Source organism: Phoca vitulina, unplaced genomic scaffold (genome assembly GCF_004348235.1).
Source record: "Phoca vitulina isolate PV1807 unplaced genomic scaffold, GSC_HSeal_1.0 scaffold27, whole genome shotgun sequence".
Classification (NCBI taxonomy): domain Eukaryota; kingdom Metazoa; phylum Chordata; class Mammalia; order Carnivora; family Phocidae; genus Phoca; species Phoca vitulina.
The window spans coordinates 22,336,561-22,357,793 of NW_022589730.1; positions in this window are offsets into that span (position 1 = coordinate 22,336,561).

The following is a 21,233-nucleotide window of genomic DNA, read 5'->3' on the forward strand; positions in this document are numbered from 1 at the left end:
AGAGAAGAGAAGAGAAGAGAAGAGAAGAGAAGAGAAGAGAAGAGAAGAGAAGAGAAGAGAAAAGGAAGGGAGAAAAAGGAAGGAAAGAAATGCAGGGTTAGTCAGTCTCTTGCCTTAAAGGACCTTACAATCTAGTTTGGCAAGCAAAAATAAGACATGAGAAAATAATAACTATAAAGCAGCATGGAATTAACTTCTGTGTAGTGGAAACTCTCTGGGTTTGACTGCAGAACTCACCTCTATAGAGCAAATGGTCTCAGACATTAACCTAATCCTCATTTGCAAAAATGTGGATAATGGTAGTATCTACCTCACATGGGAGGATTAAGTGAGATCATAATGATAAATTGCAGTCCTGGCACATTGTAAGACCTCAAGAAATATTTACGATCATCATCCTCACTGAATTCTTACATGTCAGTGAGTTTTCAGACCCATAAGCTGGAGTAGCCAGGCAGGGTTTCCCAAGAAAGGAAAAACTGAGCTGGGCCAAGAATTATCACTGGTTGAAGATTGAGAGGGAAAACAGGGATGAGGGAAGACCTTTACAAGTGAGAGGTAAAACCTAATGAATTTGGGTAGAGATGACCAACTGAGAATCCTATGTAGAAACAGCCTTTAACAATGGCCTCTCAAAGTGTATGTGGTCCAAGATGTGTAAGCTTTCCTGTGGCTGGTGGACAATCTAAATATTTACCTCATCTTGGACTCCACCACATCGTGGATGCAGAACATGAAGAAGTATGGAACATGCTGGGAACCCGTAACCTTACTGAATTTTAGAACTCAGCTACAAACTTTGGCAAGAAGAAAATTTTGCCTTTTCTACTGGAGATTTAAAAGGAATTGTTTCATAAAGCCTGGTGGCTCCGGAAAACAACATGTTGTAGAGCATGAGTATTTGGTAACATTAGCGGTATCTAAGAATTATTGAGCAAATCCCACCTGTCTTTTTCATAATGACCTTCTTCCCTGAAAGGTTTTCCATATCATTATGACTACTGGTTAAATTAAGCTCTAAAGAAAAATAATATAATAATTATAGGTTCTGCAGATTTCTAGTAATAAATATTACTAATGCTTCATTTCAGGGCCACTGGTAACTAAACTTTTTTTCTCATTATATAGTCAATTTACTTAATCTGAGGAGGCCGTGTTATTTTTACCCCTTATCTTTATTAGTTTTTGGCCTTTCTCCAACTTGTCTGGATCAAAATGCTTATTATTTGTGTTTTACCATTAAGGATAATCTAGTTATTCTATAGATAGCAAATGGCAGGTTAAAAGAAAAGAAGAGGAAAAGTCTAGTTGCTATCACACAATTTCACTATTTCTTCCAAGTGAAAGCAGAAATATTTTCAATTTAAAAGCATAGAGTCATTTCAGGACAAGGGTTAATGGCAGTTAAATGAAATATTTTTTGCCAACAGCACTGTACAAATTAAAGTTCTTTACTTTGAATGTTGAATGACATTAATTGCCCTTTCCCCACTGCCAAAGGAAAGCAGAGAAGAAACTTTGTAAACATTTCATTTTCCTTTATCAAATATTCACTGAATCCCTACTATGTACCAGGCAGTCTTCTAGGCTCTAAGGATATAATCATGAGTGAGACAAAGTTCTTGCTCTCATTGAGCTTATTCTAATTAGAGGGTCTGACAGCCAGCATGTAAGTATGTACTGAGTGGTGATAAATTATATAAAGGTACATGAAGAAGGCATAAGAGAAGTGACAGTGGCATAGGACAAGGAGGAGTCTTGTTTTACACAGTGTGGTCAGGGAAGACCTAGCAGATAAAGGAGCATTTGACCAGGGACCTAACTGAAGTGAGAGAGTCAGCCCTGTGGATACCAGGGGTAAGAGATTAAACACACACTCTCCAACACTCACATCCGCTTGCACATGCTCACAGATGAACATCCTGGGTAAAGAGATTGAGAAGGGCTTTTCATTCATCAAAATTTTCCAAACTTGTAGTGCTAACCAGAACATGGGTCTTTGTCTTTGAAATGTTAATAAATAGTTGCCTGCTTAATTTTGACTCAAGGAGAGACGGTAAATCTGAAAGGTTGCTGTTCCTGTTATACATCATGCATATTGCAGAAATTAGCAGGCTCGAACTGCCCAGGAGGCTGAACAAAAGTGGGATTTATACTCCTCCCTCACTGATCTTTCACACATGAATCAAATGATATATTCCCAAAGAAGAATTAGAAACTGACACGCTCCATGCCAGCATGTAGATAAGGTTGAGACCTGCATATATCGATGGTTACCGTCAGATCTCTTGTGCCTCTCTGCCATATGGAGATTAATCTGGCTCAGGCCATGCTGATAGCTGGAATTATTAACCATCCTTACACAATACCAGACGGTCACCACAGAAACATGCTCCCAAATGGAATGGCAGTCATCAAGTGCAACCCAGCCATCACCTGCTCCCATCCCCCTCTTTGTTAACCTTAAAATTAAACACAGTCACAAACCACTTATGGAGAGGACAGATTTCCACAGCCTTTAGGAATCCTGGAAGCAGCTTTCACAAGGTCCCAGTACCAAATCCAGGCCCTACTCTTTCATTCAGTCCTACTGACTGCTATTTAAAGCAAAAAGCTCAAAGAACTCGTATATCTGGATTTTCAGCTCCCAGAGAATTTTAATTTGCTAACTAGTAGAAGCAGGAAAAGGAGACCCATAAAAGAAGTAAATAATGGAAATCGACTACTTGGTAGAGACAGCATATGGGGAAAAAAAAATTAGAGGTGCAGCAGAACCCAGCAGTGAATTATAGCACTCAACAGAGTGGATGCTGACTCAGAACTAGGCCTGCCATTTCCTATCCTTGTGACCCTAACCAAGTTCCATAACCAGTCTGTGCCTCTGTTTCCTTAGTTGTAGAGTGGAATTAACAGTAACTCCTTATCACGAGGTCTATAACTTACACTGCATGCCAACAGAGAAAGTATGCATGTTTAGGTTGGGGAGTTTATACTTTAAGGGCAGTGTTTCACCCTAATCAAGAATACACATTCCAGCATTTAATATGAAAAGACCCAGCCACTATAAGTCTTTTTAACTATTCTGATCCATAGTGGATGCTTTCTAATTTAGCATAACAAATGTTAACAATAGGTTTTCATTGGTGAAATTAGTAGGTTTTACTCCACTTAGTGAGTATTAATAATGGGTTTTCATTAATTCAGATTAGTGATATTTAAGATGTCAATTGGCTAATATATTGTAAAGGCATTTTTTCACCACTCCAGGACAAGGTATAAGATCCTAGAATTCCTTCACTCTTAGAAGTAGTGCCCTGGGTTTAATTCCTAAATAACTACTGGTTCTGATGACTTAACAAACTGAGTTAGACTAGATGGTCAGCCAATTCCTACTCTAGAGTGTTGTCATATTTGCTTTGAGGGGGGGCCTTTTATGTAAGCACCAGTCAAATCTCCCCAAAGAACGGTGTTATAACTATCATTTTGTGTCTCCATACTAATAAATGTCTGTGTGTTTCTATCATCTGTTTAAGATGACACAATAATTTGTTATGATGGAAACATACCAAATATATATAAGTACTTATCCTTTGAAATTTTGGCACCTGCAAGTATAAACTTCAGTTCTATGAAAATGTCACCTATATGAAACACTATTTCCAATGAAGTTCCCATTTTCAGGTATTGCTGTTTGATTAGGCTGTCGTTGCAAAAATGTTGAAACTAAATGATTCACACTGTTGGGAGACAATTTTCCATGAGTCTCTCACATTTCTGTATATGTTGAATGCACAGGCACTACTGACTAGCTATGTTCTAGACTATCTTTTCAAGGATATTTGTACAGCAAACAATCTTGGAAGATAAAAATAGTGTCTCCTTCTGGAGCAAAAGGCAGATTTATTTGCTTATTTACTTTATTATATACCTATAATATATATATATATGGAAAGAGAGAAAGGGAGAGGGTATATATATATATGTATATATATGTGTGTTTGTGTATGTATATATATAGAGAGAGAGAGAGAGAATATAATATATAATAAATATAAAGTCTCTCTCTGGTACAAAGTTCAGGCAGAACTATTATCCATTATACAAGATTTGGGTTTCCTAAACTGAGGATTCCTCTCCCATAATGCAATTTACTTCATCTAGGCAGAATCACCCAACCCTCGTGATGTTGCCAGGTGGGACCTGGGGCTCAGGGAACCAAAAGAAAATGATGATAATGTGGCTATGGCTGTTGCTGTAACTAATAAATTGCCCTTTCTTTTTCACCTAAGAATCTTGTCTTCTGCCAACATCCATGAAAAGCATGGTATACTAACTTGTTAGCTTGTAAGCAGGGTAAAATCTCAGATTGTTCACAGTTTGACACACATCAATTCTGAATAAATTTCATTTCAAGTAAACAATCATGATGAATACCACAGAGTCCAAAGATGAACAGGAATACTACAGAGACCTCAAGAATTCTCAGCCAAGAAAGAAGGGATAGAATTATTATTCTACTTTAGACAGGGGCATGACTAAAAGATACAAAGTCTCTGTGTAAGAACTGATTGCAAAAGGAGAGTTAGAATATTTAAAAGAATCAACTCTTTTCAAAAAGTGCCCTCAAGCTGATTGGAAGCATCTGTTTATATGAAAGTAATTGGAATTCCAAATACAAATGATTCTTTTTCAGTAATTAAAAAAATCCTCTGAAAATATACTAAACAATATTTGCCATTTTTGAAACAGTAAGGTTTTCCTTTAAATAGTTGACTTTTTAAATTGTATCTGACAATGGAAGTAATAGTCATGACAGAAATTATAGAAAGTTGCGTGATATTATGAAATATTAATAATATTTTCACTGGAGCACCACTTCTAGAATGGCAGTAAGAGTTCTGTGGCCCCACTCTCTGGTAAAACAATCATAACTGACGAAAATAATTTTAAAAAGCAACCATTTAAAATCTTTTGAAGGGTGCCTGGGTGGCTCAGTGGGTTAAGAGACTGCCTTTGGCTCAGGCCATGATCCCAGAGTCCTGGGATTGAGTCCCGCATCGGGCTCCCGGCTCAATGGGGAGCTGCTTCTCCCTCTGACCCTCTCCCCTCTCATGCTGTTTCTCTGTCTTTCTCTCTCTCAAATAAATAAAATCTTAAAAAAATAAAGTGTTTTGAAATTGTACCAATAATAAAATACCTAGGAATAAGCTTAACCAAGGAAGTGAAAGACCTGTACTCTGAAAACTATAAAACAGTGATGAAAGAAATTGAAGATCACACAAATGGAAAGATATTCCATGCTCATGAATTGGAAGAACAAATATTGTTAAAATATCTATACTACACAAAGTATAAATATCTATACTACACCACAGATTTAATTCCATCCTTATCAAAATACCAACAACATTTTTTCACAGAACTAGAATAATCTTAAAACTTATAAGGAACCACAAAACACCACAAAAAGCCAAAGCAATTTTGAGAAAGAAGAACAAAGCTGGAAGTATCACAATCCCCAATTTCAAGATTTACTACAAAGTTGTAGTAATCAAGACAGTATGGTATTGGCACAAACACAGACACATTGATCAATGAAACAGAGAGCCCAGAAATAAGCCCATGCTTACATGGTCAATTAATCTATGATGGAGGAGGCAAGAATATACAATGGAGAAAAGGCAGTCTCTTCAACTAATGGTACTGGGAAAACCATGCAGCTACATGCAAAAGAATGAAACTGGACCACCTGCTTAAACTTCCATAAAACTCCTAGAAGAAACAGGCAGTAATTTCCTTGACATTAGCTGTAGAAACATTTTTCTAGATCTACCACTTTGGAAAAGGTAAACAAAATGCAAAATACCAAAATAAAAAGCTTTTGCACTGCAAAATACAACAAACAAAAATAAATAAAACAAAAAGGCAACCTACTGAATGGGAGATTGTATTTGAAAATTATATATCCAATAAGGGGTTAATATCCCAAACATTTAAAGATCTTATACAAGTCAACACTCCAAAAATATCTGATTAAAATATGGGCAGAGTACCTGAATAGACATTTTCCCAAAGAAAACATACAGATGACCAACAAACACATGCATGACAATATGATCAACCATCCCTAATTACCAGGGACGTGCAAATCAAAACCACAATGAGATATTACTTCACACATGTCAAAATGGCTAGAGTCAAAAAGGGAAGAAGTGTTGGTGAAGATGTAGAGAAAAAAGAACCCTCATGCACTGTTGGTGGGAATACAAATTCCACAGTGCAATCACTGTTGAAAACAGTACGGAGATTCCTAAAAAAATTAAAAATAGAATTACCATATAATTCTGTAATTCCACTACTGAATACTTACCCAAAGAAAAGTGAAAACACTAATTGGAAAAGATATATGCACCCCTATGTTTACTGTAGCATTATTTGTGGTAGCCAAGCTATGGAAGCAACTGAAGTGTCCATTGACAGATGAATGGATAAAGAAGATATATATCTATATCTATATAAAATATAATGGAATAGAATGGAATATTACTCAGCCACAAAAAAGAATGAGATCTTGCCATTTGCAACGATATGGATGAACCTAGAATGTATAATGCTAAGTGAAATAAGTCAGAGAAAGACAAATACCATACGATTTAACTCATAGATGAATTTAAGAAACAAATAAAGAAAACAACAACAACAAAAAAAACAGACTCAAATACAGAAGGTGGGCAGATAAAGGGGATAAAGAGTACACTTAATGAGCACTGAGTAATGTATAGAATTGTTGAATCATTATATTGCACACCCAAAACTAATGTAACATTGTATGTTAGACTTCAATAAAAAAAATTAAAAATAAAGTCGCTTGAAATTGTTCTAATTAAGACAAATTGTCCATAAGGATCATTAATTTAAAAATTTTTATTCATGGAAATCTATTAAATATTTCTAAGACCAGCTAGATTCTGTGACATGTGAGCCACAGCCCACTCACTTTTCCCATTCAACTCAGCATGACAGAAGCTCTACTCTGGATGGGTAGCCAAGAAGATAGGGCTTTGTCATCCTTCAGCTCTCACTCAAGGGATATAGTGTTGTTTTTTTTTTTTTGTTTTTTTTTTTAAAGATTTTATTTATTTATTTGAGAGAGAGAATGAGAGACAGAGAGCACGAGAGGGAAGAGGGTCAGAGGGAGAAGCAGACCCCCAGTTGAGCAGGGAGCCCAATGTGGGACTCGATCCCGGGACTCCAGGATCATGACCTGAGCCAAAGGCAGTTGCTTAACCAACTGAGCCACCCAGGCGCCCGATATAGTGTTGTTTTAATCCAGGAGGCACTGGTCAGAATTTCTCACCAGACTCCCTCTAGCTCCAAGTTTCAGAGGCTAAGTTCCTGGCAAGTGTGGAAGAGAGTTTAGGGACTCCTTCTTCCACTCATCCACGATTCATATGGTAGAAGTTTTGCCACAGGCACAGAAAGGAAAAAATACTTAAGTCTCAATTTCCTTTATCTCAGCCCATTCATAGGATAGAAGTTTCACCTGGGAAAGGTAAAACAAGAGGATTAGAATCTAGTATTCCAACTCAGCATCCTCCTTTTAAAGCAGGGATGTCTCAAGGAGTAGGCCACTCTTCCAACTCTGATATGAGGAACAATTGAGAGATTTTATCAGGGGAGAAGAAATCCATAAGAATAAAGAGGTTTGAAGGTCTCCCAAAAAACATTATTTTAAAAAGACTGTGGGGAAGTTCAAGTCTAAGGGTTCTCTCAAAAAAAAAAAAAAAAGAATTTTGGTAATATGCAATTAAGAAGTTGGTAGCTTCATGATAGCAACAACCTAAACCATAGACCAGTTTGCCAAAGAGAATCAGGGAAAAAGAAATCAGCTAAGAAGGGACTTTGTGAGTTCCAAATATATCTCAAGAACTGGTCTCAAAAACCATTCCTGAAAATATGTCTGAATTTAGCTAGATATGACTATGGAGCAATTCATGCCCTAGAACATTGCTATAAACAATAGAGCAATCAATCAGAAATTAGTGGAACCTAATAACTGGGTATCATATCAACACACTCACATAGATTAGGAGAAATATCACAGAGACAGTCAAGGAGAGGCTTGCTAAAACCACTGTCCCAAAATGACTGTGAATGCCAAGGCTGAACCCTCAGAAGAGCAACATCAAAGGCTCTATACTGTGTATGGAGGAAACAAATTTCACTAAAATGTTCCAGTCAATTCACTGAACAAATAAGCAAGCAACACAAATTTGTAAAAGCCCAAGGTGGGAGGGGACTCAATATTTTTAAATGCTACAACATAGTACCTAAAATATCTAGTTTTCAACAAAAATTACAAGGCATGAAGAAAAATAGGAAACTGTTTTCCATAAAGAAAAACCAGGCAATAGAAACAGACTTTAAGAGGGTGCATCCAGACAGTAGATTTAGCAGACTAAGATTTCAAAGCAGTTATAGTATGTTTAACAAAAAAATGTTTAAATAAAAAGGAAGGTATGATGACAATTTCTCACTGAATAGAAAAAAAATCACTAAAGAGAAAAAACTACAAAAAAATAACTAAATGGGAATTCTGTAGTTGGAAAGTACAAAAACTAAATGAAAATAGTTACCAAAGGGGAAAACAAGATCTGAACTAGAAGAATCAGGAAACTTGAATACAGATTAATAGAGTTACACTACCTGAAAAACATAGAGAAAAAACAATGAAGAATAAAGAAATAGAGCCCTAGAGAAATGTAAGATATCAATCACTCTGTGCACCAACATACAAGTACAGGGAGTTCCAAAGAGGATAGAAAGGATCAGAAAAAAAAATATTCAAATAAATAATGGCTAAAAACTTCCCGTATGAAAAACATTCACCTACACACCCAAAAGTTGAATAGATAAATAGATAAATGTAAAGTGATCCATACTGTACAAATCACAGTTAAAATGCTGAAAGCAAAGAAAATATTGTGACAGTAGCAAGAAAAAAAAGTCATCATATACAAAGGATCCCCAGTAAGATTAGCATTTGACTTCCCATTGAAAACAATGGAGGCCAGAGACAGGGGGATGAGCATTTAAGTGCTAAATGAAAAACACAACACAACACAACAAAACACATACAGAAAAACTCTCCTCCAAAAATCTCACATCCAGCAAAACTATTTTCAAAAAGTAAGATGAAATAAAGACACACAGATATACAAAAACGGAGAGAAGATTTTGCTAGCAAATCTGCCTTATAAGAAATAACGAGGGAAGTTTTCCAGGCTGAAAGTAGGTGCTTCTAGTAATTTGAATATACACACAAAACAAGTAACACAAATAAAGGCAATTATGAAATTATAAAAGACATTCAGGAACATACTATATACTGATTTGTAACCTGCTTTGTTCACTTAGTAGTGTGGGTTTCCAAAATTTAAAAAAAAGAATTATGATAATATAAAAGGTTTAAGTAAATTATTTGTAGATAATACACTAAATACAAGGGAATGTAGCCATGCTAAAAACAAAAACAATAAAAAAAAAAAAACCCTGAAACTACTAAAAATGAGCCTATTGTTTAGGGAAATAGATGTCTGAATTCTAAATCCTTATATATAATTCATGCCCCTTATGACATTTTATGTTGATGCTTTTTAAGATTTTTAATTCTCGTTGAAAAATGAACTTACTATGTAGTATTAAACCACCAAAAAATCTTGGATAAAAGGAAATTAGCCTATAGGCAGTGTGGTTGAGCAGCTGGTAGTGAGGTTCAGTGGGTAAAACACTGGCCTGGAAGGTAGCAGCCCTTTGTAAATTAAGTTTTAAGTTCTAAGTCTGTTCCCCTAACTCACTGTGCCCTTTTCTGGGCATGTGATCAGACTCTTAGGAATACTCAAACTCGCAAAAGCAGTCATGCGATGTGGTTGCTATAAAGATTGACAGTATTATCCTGAATGTAAGCACAGCGAGGTTTCATGGAACCTGAAGTTGGGAATCAGAAAGTTAGGGACTGAATCAAGGGTAACCATCTTCCAATTCTTACTCTTTGTTACTGACCAGTTTGTGCCAACTCAGTATTTACTAGGCTCCCTCTATGCATTCACAGGTCATCAATTTCCATGTTTCCTGCTCTCTCACAATTTGGGATTGCAGATATCTCACAAGGAATTGCCTGGACTGCAATTGTTCTTTCAACTCAAGAAATGTACTGACCATCTTTTCTTTGTCACTTAGTTAAAATTTTAGAGAAAAAAAGGCAATGCCTTAGTCCAGCTTATAGACTTACTCCTCTATGTAAGTTGGAGTCATCTCCTGTAGAAAAGAAATTCAGGTACAACAGCCTTGACAGAAGTGGCAAGTATAGGCAGCTGAATTTCAAGAGGATACAGGTGTGTGTTGTCAAAAATTCAGAAACAGTAAAAATTAAAACCACAACAATGAAATAATATTTAGTAAGAGTTTATTATGCACAGAAGAACAGATAATAAACAGGCAGTCTTCGAATCCAAAACTGATATGCCCAGCCTACAGGCACCAAATCAAGCCATCCCAAGGCAGCCCTAGTGCAATGCATCCTGGGACTTCCCTGGCCTGCTCCCCATCCAGCTGCCCTGCAAAGAAAGCCTCAGTGTGGCACACCCAGACCCCTTGCCCCACACTTGTTTCAGTTCCAGCCACTCCACCAGTGTGGCATGCCCAGGCACTCCACCACCCCATGTCTACTCGAGATCCAGCTATCCTGCCAAGGTGGGCCTATGCCCACTCCAGTTCCAGCCATCTTCTATGGCAGTCCCAGCATGGTGCACCTCAGGATCCTCTCCACCTGCATCTGCTCTAGTACCCTGCCAAGGAGATCCCAGCATGGTGCACCCAGGGACCTCTGGCTCATGCCTGCTCCAGCTCCAGCTGTCTTGTCAAGGCAGGCCCAACACAGCACACCCAGGATGCTCTCACCCCTCTCCAGTCTGTCTGCCAAAGCCACCAGGCAGATGCAGTCTACACAGGAAACACTTCTACACAAGGTCACTCCTTCAAGACCAGGAGAGTCTATTCTGTCCAATTCATAGAAACAAACACAGAAAGTCAAACAAAATGAGAAGAAAGAGGAATATGTTCTAAACGAAAGAACAAGATAAAACCCCAGATAAAAGTCTTATGAAAAAGAGATAAGTAATTTACCTGATAAAGAATTCAAAATAATGGCAATAAAGATGCTCACTAAACTTGGGAGAAGGATGGAAGAACACAGTGAGAACCCAACAAAGAATTTAAAAATATAACAAAGTACCAACCAGGGCTGAGGAATGCAATAACTGAAATGAAAAATACACCAGAAGGAGTAAATAGCGGATTAGATGATACAGAAAAAAAATGAACCAGCAATCTGAAAGACAGAAGAAGAAATCACCCAATCAGAAGAGCAAAAAGAAAAAAATAATTTTTAAAAATGAGGATAATATAAGGGACTTCTGATTCAAAATGAAGTTTCTAACATTCACATTCTAAGGGTCCCAGAAGAAGAAGAGAGAGAAAGGGCAGAATAGGTATTAAAGAAATAAGGGCTGAAAAATTCCCTAACCTGGGGAAGGAAATAGACATCCAGGTCCAGGAAGCACAGAGTCCCAAACAAAATGAACACAAGAGATCTACCAAGACATAATCATAATTAAAATGTCTAAAGCTAAAGACAAAGAATCTTAAAGTCAGCAAAAGAAAAAAAATAGTCACATAAAGGGAAATCCCATAAGACTATCAGCTGATTTTTCAGCAGAAATTTTGCAGGCCAGAAAAGAGTGGCAGGATATATATAAAGTGCTGAAAGAGAAAAAACTTACAACCAAGAATACCTACCCAGTAAGGTCATCATTCAAAATTCAAGAAGAGATAAAGATTTTCCCAGACAAGCAAAACTAAATGAGTTCACTTCTAAGCCAGCCTTACAAACAGTGTTAAAGGGTCTTCTTTAAGTGAAAAAGAAAAGGCTATAACTAGAAATAAGAAAATATATGAAAGGAAAAAATCCTACAGTTACAGGCAAATATGTAATAAAAGCAGTGGATCAGCCACTTAAAATGCTAATATAAAGGTTAAAAGACAAAAATAGTAAAATCAACTATAGCTACAATAATTAGTTAAGGAATACACAAAATAAAAAGATATCAAATATGACATCAGAAACATCAAATGTGGTAAGGGGAGAGTAAAATTGTAACATTTTTAAAATGTGTTCAGACTAAAGCAACTATCAGCTTAAAATTGATTGATATACACATGTGTGTATATATCAATATATACATATATATGTCAATGTATATAAACTTCATGGTAACCACAAACCAAAAACCTACAATAGATACACAAAACATAATGAGAAAGGAACCCAAACATAAAATTACAGAAAACCATCAAACCATAAGAGACCAAGAGAAAAAGAAAGGAATAGAAAAAAACTACAAAAGCAACCAGAAAACAAAACATCAATAAGTACATAACTATCAATAACTACTTTAATGAAAATGAACTAAATGCTCCAATCAAAAGGTAGAGGGTAGCTCAATGGATTAAAAAAACAAATAAGACCCATCCATACGATGCCTATAAGACACTCAGTTCAGATCTAAAGACACAGACTGAATGTGAAGGAATGGAAAAAGATATTGCATGTATATACAAATGAAAAGAAAGTTGGAATAGTGATACTCACATAAGAAAAAATATATTTTAAAACCAAAACTGTAAGACAAAGAATGGCATTACATAATGATAAAGGGATCAATCCAAGAAGAGGACATAACGTTCATAAATATTTATACACCCAACACAGGAGCACCTAAATATAAAAATATATATATATATTAACAAACATAAAGGGAGAAATTGACAGCAATACAATAATAGTAGGGTACTTTAATACTCCACTTACATTAATGAATAGATCATCCAGACAGAAAATCAATAAGGAAACACTGGCCTTAAATGATGCATTAGATCAGATGGACTTAATAAACAGATACAGAACATTCCATTCAGAAACTGCAGAATACACGTTCTCTTCAAGTGCACATACATACATGAACATTCTCCAAAAGAGATCACATGTTAGGCTACAAAACAACTCTCAGTAAATTCAAGAACAATGAAATAGTATCACGCATCTTTTCCAACCACAGAAGTACGAAACTAGAAATCAATTACAGTAAGAAAACACACAAATATGTGGAGAATAGAAAACCTGCTACAAGACCACTAATAGGACAAATAGAAATCAGAGGAAGCAAATGAGAACAGAAACTCAACTTTACAAAATCTATGCAGCAAAAGCAGTTTTAAGAGGGAAGTTCATAGTGATATACACCTACCTCAAAATACAAGAAAAATCCCAAATAAACAATCTAATGTTACATCTAAAGGAATCAGAAGAATAACAAAGTTCAAAGTTAGAAGGAAGGAAATAATAAAGATCAGAATGGAAATAAATGAAATAGGGAAAAAAAGATGAAAGAAACTGAAAGCTGATTCCTTGAAGATAAAATTGATAAACCTCTAGCCAGAATCATCAAGAAAAAAAGGGAGAGGACCCAGCTAAATAAAATTAGAAATGAAAGAGTTTTAAATGACACCACAGACATACAAAGGATCATAAAAGACTACTAAAAACACCAACAAATTGCCAAACCTAGAATATATCAATAAATTTCTGGAAACACACAACATTCCAAGACTAATCATGGAGAAATAAAAAATCTGAATAGATTATAAATAATAAAATGGAAAAGTAATTTAAAAACTCCCAAAAAACAGAAGCCCAAGACCAAACAGCTTCACAGCTGAATTGAACCCAGCATTTAAAGTAGTGTTACTTTCTTAAATTTATTCCAAATAATTGAGGAGGAATAAATGCTTTCAAACTCATTTTACAAAACCAGCAGTATGCTAACAAAGGCAAAGACACAACAAAAAAATAAAATTACAGGTCAATATCCCTGATGAATAGTGATGCAAAAATCCTCAACAAAACATTGCAAACTTAATTCAATAATACATTAAAAAGGTCATACACCATGAACAAGTGGGATTTATTCCAGAGAGGCAATGATGGTTAAATATCACCAAATCAGTGTGTAATACACCACACTAACCAAAATGAAGGATAAAAATCATATCAAAAGATTCAGAAAAAGCTTTGGATAAGTTTAACATCCATTTATGATAAAAACTCCCAACCAAATGTATATAGAAAGTACCTCATTATAATAAAGACCACTGATGACAAACCCACAGCTAAAATCATGCTTAATTATGAAAAGCTGAAAGCTTTTCCTCTAAGATTAGAAACAAGACAAAAATGTCAACTCTTCCCACTTTTATTCAACACAGTATTAGAAGTCCTAGCCACAACAACTAGGTATCCAAACTGGAAAGGAAGAAGGAGAACTATCACTATTAGAGATGACATGATCTTATATACAAAAACCGTAAACACACCACCAAACAAGAACAAGAACAACTGTTAGAATAAATGAATTCAGTAAAGTTGCAGAATACAAAATTAAAATACAGAAATCAGGTGCATTTCTGTAAAACTAATAATGAGTATTCAAGGAAGAGAAATTAAGACAATATTCCAATTTATAATCGCATCAAAAAGAATAAAATACTTAAGAATAAATTTAATCAAGGGAGTGAAAGATCTGTACTCTGAAAATTATAAGACACTGATGAAAGAAATTGAAGACAACATAAATGGAAAGATATCCCTTGTCCTTGGATTAGAAGAATTAATACTGTCAAAATATCCATACTACCCAAAGCAATCTACAGATTCAATAAAATCCCTATCAAAATACCAATGACACTTTTCACAGAACTAAGACAAAGAATTCTAAAATTTTTATGGAACCAAAAGATAGCCAAAGCAATCTTGAGAAAGAAGAACAAAGCTGGATGTACCGTGCTTCCTGATTTCAAACTATACCACAAAGCTATCATAATCAAAAAAGTATGTTATGGACACAAAAAAAGACACATAGATCAATGGACTATAACAGAGAGCCCAGAAATAAATCCACTCATATATGGTCAATTAATCTATGACAAAGGGGTAATGGAGAAAAGACAGTCTCTTTGATAAATGGTGCTAGGAAAACTAAGCAGCTACACTCAAAAGAACGAAACCACAGTGTAAATCAAAACCACGGTGAAATACAACCTCACACCAATCAGATTAGCTATTATAAAGACAAATAATAACAAGTGTTGGCAATGATATGGAGAAAAGAAAACACTTGTACACTATTAATGGGAATGTAAACTGGTGCAGCCACTGTGGAAAATGGTATGAAGTTTCCTCAAAATATTAAAAGTATTTTTGATGCAGCAATTCCACTTCTGGGTACTTATAAAAAGAAAGTAAAAACACCAATTCAAAGAGATATATGCTCCCCTATGTTCATTGCAGCATTATTTACAATAGCCAAAATATGGAAGCAATCTACATATCCACTGATAGAAGAACAGATAAAAAAGATGTACACACACACACACACACACACACAGAGGAATATTACTCAGCCATAACAAAGAATGAAATCTTGCCACTTGTAATAGTATGTATGGACCTAGAGGGTATTTTGCAAAGTTAAAAAAGTCAGACACAGAAAGACAATTACCATGTGGTTTCACTTATATGTGTAATCAAACACAAAACAATCAAATAAACAAAATGAAATAGAACCGACTTACAGATACAGGAAAAGAATAGTTGGTTACCAAAGGGAAGCGGTCTTGAAAGAAAAGGCAAAAGAGGTGAAGGGGATTAAGAAGTACAAGCTTCCAGTTATAAAATAAATAAATCATGAGGATATAATGTACAGCATGAAAAATATGGTCAATAATATTGTAATAACTTTGTATGGTGACAGATGGTAACTCGTTTTATCATGGGGATCATTTCCTAATGTACAAAAAATACCAAATCACTATGATGTATACCAAAAGTTAACAGAATATATCTATTCTATTTGAATTAAAAAAAACTGGTATGAAGCTCAGAGGCATGACATTGCACAATAGCTTATAAAGTGAAAATGAGGAGGTGGTTTAAACTTTACCATGATTTATTATTACTAAAAGGGTTCCAAATGTTGGAACTGGTTAAAAGTAATTAGCTTATACATTTTAGTAAGATGATTTAAGTTTCTTTTATGATTATCAGTAGCATTTATAAGAAATAACCTACATTAAGTTTCATTTATGTTTATGAATTAAGTTAGTTTTAAAAAAGCATAAGTTACTTTTGCTTATGCAGCTTCTAGGTTTTGTCTGCTTGGGGGATTTTCAAGCTTTGTGTTTAAGTCTCAGTGTCTGTTATACTGCTCTTTATTAAGTCACTGCCTTTCTTATCTACAATACATCAAGGGATACATGAATGGCTAGGACCCAAAAGATTTTTTAATTCTTGAGTTTTCTGCATACCCACTGGTATTTTAGTGCTTGACATAAGACAATCTTATTTTACAGGATATTGCCAGAAGTAGGTGATCATATGCACTAGCACCCACTCCACACCTCCAACAAACATGCTACCAGCATAACCTGATAGCTTCTTTGTAACTTAGGAAGAAAGAGAATTTTATAATGTCTTGGTTCATTTTCTTTTTTTAAAGACTATTTATTTATTTATTTATTTGAGAGAGAGAGAACATGAACGGGAGGAGGATGAGGGGAAAGAATCTCAAGCTGACTCTGCACTGAGCCTGTCTTGGGGCTGGATCCCACAACCCTGAGATCATGACTTGAGCCTAAACTCAGAGTCGGACACCTAACCAACTGAGCCACCCAGGCGCCCCTCTCGGTTCATTTTCAAAGAACACGGCTCTAGTCTAAGCATCTGACATGAGGATTTCTTTAATTGTATTTTGAAAGAGATTCCCACTTACCTTTTTTTTCTACATGGAAATGCATAAGCATATTTGAAATTTCTTAAAGGACTAATAGCAGTTTTAAGAAAAATAAGTCAACCTCTAAATATTTAACCTCATTCTCTCTTTTCTGCATATTGCAAATAATGTCAATCCCATAAAAAGCATGTAAGCAATAGTGTGAACTTTTTAAAATTTTTTTTAAAGATTTTATTTATTTATTTGACAGAGAGAGACACAACACAAGAGAGAGGGAACACAAGCAGGGAGAGTTGGGGAGGGAGAAGCAGGCTTCCCGCGGAGCAGGGAGCCCAATGTGGGGCTCGATCCCAGGACCGTGGGACCATGACCTGAGTTGAACGCAGACGCTTAACGACTGAGCCACCCAGCACCTCAGTATGAGCTTTTTGAATCTGTAATTGGATGAATACATTTGAGGCCCAATGATCAAATTTATGTTATCAAGTTGCTACTGTATGTCTTCAGTGCAAAATTTTCAACAGATGTCCTCACTGGGAGCTGATGTGGGGGAGGCAGACACAGAATTGAGAATGAATCAAAAGAAAGTTAAAGTGGATTTTACCAATAACATAAGCTCAGTTGCTGTACTCACAAGCATTCCAAGGCACAATGACAAACCTATTCTTGCTCTCCCCAAAATCCCTGCCATTTCTGACCTACACTCTGGCACACATGACTAAATAGGGTCAAGAAACACTTTTACTATAAACCTAAGGGATGCCTAATAAATCTCTAAAAAATATTCTATTAGATGATCTAATTTATAGTTTGATTATATTTAGTTCAGAATCTTATTAGAGCCTCATACTCTTCTTTATGTATTTTGTTTTACCACAATTAGATTATTAGTTCTTTATAAAAAAAAAAAAAGATTGGGCCTTATTTTCCTTCTGAATCCTATTGGAGTCCTTAATATATTACTAGCTAAATGCATAGTAGACACTCAATAAATACGTATTCCTTTGAATCAAGTAGAACATATGGTCCTCTAGGATCTCAAACAGCCATTTCAGTTTTCCCTAGAGGTTAACTTCCATTTTCCTTAGCAAATGGAGCTAGCAAAAAAGAAAATTACATATATGAAGAGTCAGCATGCTCACAGAACAATAGATAATAAAATGCCAGAGGGTCAATTCCTTAGATATCATCTGCACTTACTCTTCAGAGGAAGACACTAAGGAGGACAAGAGTGAGGCTACATGGTCAAGCCACACAACTAATTATGACCTGAGACACTTCTCTTCTCTCATCATTCTAACAGCTGCATAATTAGTAAAGACAGAAAGACCCTAGATCTTGCTCTGGAGTCGTTCCTCGGGAGTCTACTCTACTCCTTGGGGACTGGTGATTTAGTGTCTTCAAAGTGTCTGTTTTCAGCAGGCTTTCAGAAAGACTTGAATGCCTCCATTCATTTGTCTCACTTTTCCTTTTTCCATAATACCAAGCCATTCACTGAATTCTCCCATCACAACTGCATTTCCTATTTCATATATGAAGAAGTGGAGTTCTCACTGCTTCTTCCTACCTAAACAAACCTAAAGGTTATGACACATTCCCAATACTAATATTCACTAGGATGGATTCTCAGGGGTCCATCCTAGGATGAGAAAACCTGGACAACTGCTACTTTAAAAGCTTCTCCTACACCAGGGTGAAGGATCTATCTAGGATCAGATAACTGTCCTGGAAACCTCAACCCCACATCAACCAAATCCTAAGAGGCAAGGGAGAAAATTTTCCACCCGTAAGGAAATGCATTTGAAGAGGAATAGGAAGAGGCTGGAAATGGCAAAGCTATTACAGAGAAACTTGGCAAACTCTGCCTACCCAGAAGGTTAGGTACTTCTAAAAATGTTCATTTTCCATCACAGATTCTTTGCAAGGAAAACATCTCTATTCATAGCAGTTTGAGTAGTTCTGAGGAGATAAGAGCTCTTAATGGTAATTGGTCCTTTCTCATCACTCTGATGTGTCATGGGATTCTTATACCATGTAACAACATTTTCTGTCCAGGCTTGACACAGTGGTCTGGTGAGCATTAATTACATACTGCCCTTGGGCTTCAATTAGTGGATTATGACATTGACTCATCGGAGGAACTACAGGTCTTTCCAGAACATTAAAAATTGTGGAAGTCCAAGCATGCATGTTGATTACACATTGTGTGGGGCTGCCAGTTAGCCATTCTACCATTAAGAGACCCCACTCCCAAGTAAAGAAAAATGGAACTTAGAGTTTGGGGGCAGATGAATGGTTTATGGCAGAATAACAGACAACAAATATAATGGGAGCTACAAAACCAGATTTGCAGAGATTTTAGCTACAAGAAAAAAAAGAGAGAGAGAAAAGAGATTTCTCTTTGGTGATATAATTTAATTTGGTCTCACAATGCTGGTATTTATCTCATGGCTATTAGTTTCTTCCTTCAAACTCAAACAAAAACAAGAGTAGGGTTTTTACTTAATATGTTCTAAAAAGCAAATTTTACAGCCAGCTCTTAAAGTAGAATATGTTATAAATGAGGCGAATAATTGTCCTAAATGACAATAATCATTTTAGCTCAAGATCATCAGGGTGGGGTACTCTGAATCTGTGTTGAATTTCCAATACGGCAAAGCTATTCAATAATCCACATTTAGATCCACTGAACTGACTCACTGAATCTAAATCTTGTCTCAGTCACTGTTGGTATTTGATTCTGGGAAAGCAGGGCCATAAGAAACTTCAAAACTAAACTGATTTACCTCTCAGCTTTAGGGTAAGAATCAACACAGGTTATCCCAGATCAATGACATATCTAAATATGTCCATGGGAAAGCTTTGTCAGAATTCCATTTGCAACAGTATCTGAAAGATCTCTTCTGAGAATGTATTTCTGCTCACTTCCAAAGCTCTAGATCAGCTCTGTTCCCAGACCCTTGTGTTGAGCCTAGCCTCTAACTTACCAGTCACCTGGGAAATTGTACCCAAACTATGAACTGGATTAATCTCTATTTTTACCTCATTCTTTCTCTGAAATGACTTCCCTGGAAATAAACTGTCCCTACTCATGAACTTTCATTATGCTGTTAGCGATGTTCTATTTCTAGTCTGTTCTTCCCCATATCCAGTTCCAGATATCCCAAACAACATTGCTGCTCTCCTCCTCATTGGTCCTTCTGAGAACTATATTCCTTAGTCTTTCCAGAGGCACTCTATCTGCTGTTTGCAAATTTAATAAGTCAGAGGAATGTGATAGTTGTTTAAGGAATGAACAGATTTATTACTTAATACCAAGAGCACTGGGTTGAGATCAGGAGACTGGTTCAAGTCCTGACTTAACCACACTCTGGCTCTACGATCTTGTACTACACTTAATTTTTTGAACCTCAGTGTTAGTCCATTCAGGCTACCATATCAAAATGCCACTGACCAGGTGTTTAAAACAACAGATACTTATCCCCCCCAGTTCTGGAGGCTGGGATGTCCTAGATCAAGGCACTGACAGATTCCGTTCCTGGTTTGCAGATGGCTGCCTTCTCACTGTGTCCACACATGGGGAAGAATGGATACTCTGGTACTGCTTCTTCTTCTAAGGGATCCAGTTCTCTTCTGTGGGCTCCACCCTCATGACCTCATCTAAACCTAATTACCTCCCTAAGGCCCCACCTCCTAATATCATCTCACTGAGGCTTACAGTTTCAAAATACAAATTTTGAGGAGACACAAATATTCAGTCCATAAGACTCAGATTTTTTTCTTTTACCAATAAAATGAGGGTAAATACCTCCTTTAGTTATCTCACACTTTATATTAATCTGACAATAAGCTTTTAAAACTATAAAGTTCAACTGAAATATTTTATTGTTATTACAGAAACTTGCATATGACCTTTCATTCAATTAAGACTCATTGAGTGCTTTTTAAGATTTGAGAGAGGGAGAGAGAGAGAGAGAGAGAAAGCGTGGGTGCATACAGGAGTATTGGGGAGGGGCAGAAGGAGAGAATCTTCAGGCAGACTCTCCACTGAGCAGAGAGCCCGAGGCGGGGCTCAATCCCATGACCCATGAGATCACGACCCCAGCCAAAACCAAGAGTTAACTGACTGAGCCACCCAGGCACTCCACACTGAGTGCTTCTTGAGCAAAATTCTACAAAGCCAAAAACAAATGAGTGGTGGTCTTATCCTTCAAAAGGGTTTAGTCTACAGAAGAGACCAAGAGTAAGCAAAAAATTATACTAAGTCATTTTTTTGCCTAGAGATGTCCCAGTCCTGGAAAAGTGAAAATATTTCCAGACAGAACAATT